The following is a 5,075-nucleotide window of genomic DNA, read 5'->3' as shown; positions in this document are numbered from 1 at the left end:
TAGTAATATTAATCTAAGTTTGCTATCATTCTAATTAACTTTTCTCTACTTTCATTTTAATATATAATTTTTGAAAAATGATGGTTTCATATCAATATAAATTTTATGTAGTTAAAGTCAATTACTAGTATTCTAGTAGTAATTTGCTATTGATTTTTAGTCTTTGAGCCCAATTTGGAAGCCCAACAAGACCTAGCCCATTACCCTTTCTTCAAAAAGACACAAAAAAAATCCCTAGGACACAAGACTAAAGACCCATGTCTGCCATCTTCAACCTAGAGACAACAACGAAACCCTAGTCCCCATAACCACTAGCAATGCCGCCCACCACATCCAAGCCATACCAAACCTTCAGCTTCATCTTCCTCACACATTACACAAAAAACACAAACCCTAGATGAACCTTTCTTTTTTAAGAAGACAAGAGCTGAACTCAAATCGTCACTCCTCACAAACCCATGGATGCCTTCCTCGTCTTCCTGAGCTGAACGACCAAACGATCCCGCCCCGACCTCTCTTTGAGACCAGCTGCTCACAGTCGCCGACCACCACCAGCCCTTCAGCCGCCCAGCTCCACCCTAGTTCTGCCGCGACCAGACTCTCACCAAAAATGACCCCTGATCTTCAACAACAATAGACACCGAACCACACAGCTTCACCTTCTTCAGAAACACACACACACAACCATAGACGAATAAGATCGAAGGGGACAGAAAATCGACGGGAAACAATATAAAAAAAATTCCAGTTTTCTGCTTTTCAAATCCGAAAAATACACCCCAGTCTCTGATTTTTTATCTTCTCATGGAGTGGACTTGAATTCGAGATCGGAGTTCCGTCGAGGTTGATGCCGAGTCTAGTTTCCATCCACGTTTCGTTGAGCTTAAAACAGTGATACAATTGCCTTTCAGCTATATTGGAGGTCTATTCTTCCCTTTCCTCATTGTTCTTTTACTGGATATCATGATATTGCTAATCCTATTAATTTGTTGTTATCGTGTGTTTGTTGATTGAGATGAATTGGTCTGGTTTTTGTTTTCATTAAATTGGAGATTGAATTATTTGGCTTTGAAACTAAGTTTAGTTATGCTTTATTTGTGTGAATCGATAGGAGCATGCTCAGGCCGACCACACTTGGGTAGGCAAGTCTTAGGATTTTATTAGTTTTGATGCGAGAGGTTGTTCCCCTAGTTAAATTTATCCGGAGAATACCCCGAAGGATTTGTATGTATTTTATTCCGGGGAATACCCCGTAGTATTCTGTATTTGGAGGCCGATAGTAGAGTTAGTAGTATCTTTGTTTTTTTATTTTTGTTTTTCTTTTATTAGGTGGTGACGACCTCAAACCTCGTGTGTTAAATTTTGCTTTTTCTGTATTTTTCACCTCAACTTGAACATTTTAAAAGCCGATTAGATCAAGTATGCAACCGTACTAGTTACGGGACTTGGGGAGTGCCTAACACCTTCTTCTCGAGTCAAATGAAACCCCTTACCAAATCTCTGGTGTAGACTTAGTTTTGGAGTCTCAAGTGTTTTGAAAGGAAAATTATTTTTCGAAAAAACGGTGACCTGACACACCAAAATCAAATGTTAGGTGGCGACTCTGAGTTATTTTCTTTTGAATATAATTTTGTCACGTTCTAATTGGAAAACCCTTTTTCAAGCCCTACAAAATCTTTTTATTTATTAAGAAGGTTAAGTGAGGTTTGGTAAAAAAAAGAGGTGTGACACTTATGTGCTTTTCTTGTTATACTAATAGCGGCAGATCTATTAGTAAACAGGAGCCGCTATCGCTCACCCGACTGAAATCTGACGGATAGATAGCTATTCTATAAAAAATCAAGACAAAAAGAAAGCAAGAAAAGGATAGCAATTGCTTTGGGAACGTTACAGGGGAGGAAGATAGAACGGTAACCTATGACACCGAGGTGAGAAGAGTTGAGAACAAAGTGGCGATTGGGTGCGTAACGCATGGGAATCTGTCCGCCCGGTGCACAAAGCATCTCGCATTTACGTAAGATTTATAAAAATGCCGCATTTCAAGAGATGTAATGAATATTAGTGACTATTTTTACGGCTCGAACCCGTAACTTATAGTTCACACGAAAATAATTTTACATTGCTCGAAAGCTCTAAAGATATATACATTGTTACTATAAAAATTCTTCTTCTTTCTTTTTCTTCGGCATGCAAAGAGTTTTGATATGCACTATGCTAAATAAGTTTGTTAAAATTAGTGGAACTCCTTATAAAATAAGTAATTATTTATTAAGCCTTCCCTTATGCGCTTGATTTTTCTTTTGCTAATTAATACCTTCTTAAGGGTTAATTCCTTTGATTTAATTTACATGCATCAAATAATTGTAGTTTTTTTGTCTTCCTTTCAAATGTAACCTAACAAAAAATGTTGGACTTTAGACTTGCATTAATTGGTTATAGCTGAAAGGATAGTGATATAGCTTAAGTGGTAGATAAATAAAAGGCCTAATATTAAATATTATGTGTGTGGATAAGTGAAGATCAATAACAATTTACGTGTGATGGGTAGACACTCTTTATAAATAGAGGTCAATCCCTCTTTCCCTAGCTATTAGAAAACCCTAGCGTATTCTGCCTCTTGAATACATGGTAACGGTAGACGTCCCATCAATCAAGTTCTCCGGACTATGAGAGCATGTAGCTAGTGGATTGTGGAAGTTGGTCAGGTTTAATTTCCGATCACTATCGTTATTGTGTTGATGAAGTTGAACGGTACGCTTCCTTACACTTTAACTCTAGATTATGTTTATGCTTGTGTCTTAATTTCTACTATGGTTACTATTTAATAATCTAACAAAAAACACATGCTAATGGTCTTCTACTATTATAAGAGGAAAAAGGTACATTAAAGTTATTTTTATATGATCTATTGTTTACGGGTTTAAATCGTAAAATTAGCTCCTAACACTTAGTTTAGGATAAGCTACTTACATTATATCTCATGGGATGCAAGCTGGTCTTGTACCTAAACGTGGAATACTTCATGCGTTGCCTCTTTAGTTAGGAAGAAAATATTGTCAAGCTATAGGCTCGTCATTTTCAGTAAACATTTTCTTTTCCCCATTTATGATATTTGACTTGCTCTCGTCGAAAATCTTTAAACATTTCCTCTCCACCATTGGTAGTTTACATGCATATTCCCACCAAAAATACGACTACATGTGGTCACCCCACTCAATGGCGGACACTAGTATTACGAGATGTGAAGGAAAGAGCAAAGAATAGATCCTACGCATCCAAAGAGACCGGGCGTACGCATAATTTTTGGTAAACGATGTTAAAATTTAAATGAATAAATAAATCACTATAATAAAAAGCGATGTTATTTTTTATATTTATACCCAATATTTTTGTTTTATATACTATTTATATATATATATATAATAAAAATTTCGACAAAACGGTGTCACGTGACACCGCTTGCCGCATGATGTATCCGCTCCAGTAAAGAGAACCAAGAAGACAAAAAACATAATATAATTTGTATCATAAATTGTTGAAGTATATTTGTGTGACTATCTCAACTAAAAACATAAATTATTCAAGAAAACATACTTTTATTTCTTTAGTTATTTGGCTGATAAACATTTAGACTTTTAGCCGTGTAATAAACAACTAATTTTAAGTACCTAAAAAATCTGACAGCTAAATATGAAAACATGGAAAGTTGCAAAAGCAAGACGAAGTCACGTATATATGAATCTCTTAGTCCGTCAACGTCAATAACTATAATTTCATAAAAGACTGATAATGGTTTCTGATATCAGATCCTCTTTTCCTTTTCTGTTTTATGTTTATACTTACCAATTTTAGGCTAATGTAGAGTCAGCTTAATTTCCTTATACGGAATTGCAAACTGAGAAGTTCAGCTTTCAATTGGTGCATGAAATTTCTCTGCATTTCCCCTCTATCGACTTTAATGTAAAGTTTTTTGCTTAAAGAAATAGGGAACAGAGTCAGAAATTATTAAGGAAGAGAAGATAGAAGATCCACTGTAAGTTCAGCTGTACGCGGGTGTATTCGATGTATTCGTGCTATTATATTCGTAAATACATTAGCAGAAATCGCCTAAAAATAGGGAAGTCCAGCTATACGAGACTGTATTCGCGCTATTGTAATTCACCTAAATAACAGGGAAGTACATCTGCTTAATAACGGAAAGTGGATCAATTAGCGTGTATCGCTCCTAATTTAACTCAACATAATCAATTTTACATAAATTTCGTTGACATTGTACTGTATTCGAGCCCAGTGCATGGGGCTTGCCTTATGCGCGGGGTTTACCCTTTTATGTAGTTTGCAGGCTATTATACAAGAATGAGGTTTATCCTGTGCGCACCCGAAAGATAGTGATTGCGAATTCCCTTATTAACAAATAAAATATATTCGTAAGAAAAAGTAAGGTCTAGAAAGTTCAGGTATGTCAAAAATAACCACTGCATTTCAGTTATACTTCACATTAAGGAAGCTCAGGTATGTAAAAAATAACCCCTTTTATTGATCTTTTTGCAGTGGATGGCAATAGAAGAATATGCAGCTCAACTAAAGTGAACTCTCCAAAAATATTGTCAAAATATGTCTAGCTAAAAAAGACAATGAATACACTGGTTCTCTGCTGTTCTAACAACTACAGGACTTTCTGCTACCAAGTCTTATTTGTACTATAATACATGATCATATGATCATTAAAATACGTACTCTTTTATGCAATTATGCATATGTTTGCAATAAGGTTGTAAAATATTTTTCAATTTTTTCATATTTGGTTGGCTTAAATGTTTTGGAAAATATTTTCCTCATGAACTCATTTTCTTCCAATTGGAGGAAAATGTTTTCCTTATCAAGAGAAGGAAAAACATTTTCCAAAACTTCTTCTCAACCTTCCCCACCCTATTCTCCATCCCCATCAACCCACCTCACACCCTCCCACCCAACCCCACCCCACGCCTACCCCCATCCACACCCTAAATAAAATTATTATTAATACTACTTTCTTTTCATGGTATAGATAGATTTTTTTTTTTGCATTTCAACAA

At 35.6% G+C, this 5,075-nt stretch overlaps 1 long non-coding RNA gene across 1 annotated transcript; it reads left to right on the top strand.

Moving 5' to 3' along the window:
* Positions 1–249: 249 nt before the first annotated feature.
* LOC107779622 (uncharacterized) lies at positions 250–4,798 on the top strand. The gene is made up of 2 exons (XR_001646651.2): positions 250–4,457; positions 4,552–4,798. It is a non-coding gene; the product is annotated as an uncharacterized LOC107779622 (long non-coding RNA).
* The last annotated feature ends 277 nt before the right edge of the window (positions 4,799–5,075 follow it).

Source organism: Nicotiana tabacum, chromosome 10 (assembly GCF_000715075.1).
Source record: "Nicotiana tabacum cultivar K326 chromosome 10, ASM71507v2, whole genome shotgun sequence".
Taxonomy (NCBI): Eukaryota; Viridiplantae; Streptophyta; class Magnoliopsida; order Solanales; family Solanaceae; genus Nicotiana; species Nicotiana tabacum.
The sequence above is the reverse complement of the archived record's forward strand: the minus strand, read 5'-3'. Positions and strand labels throughout refer to the sequence as shown.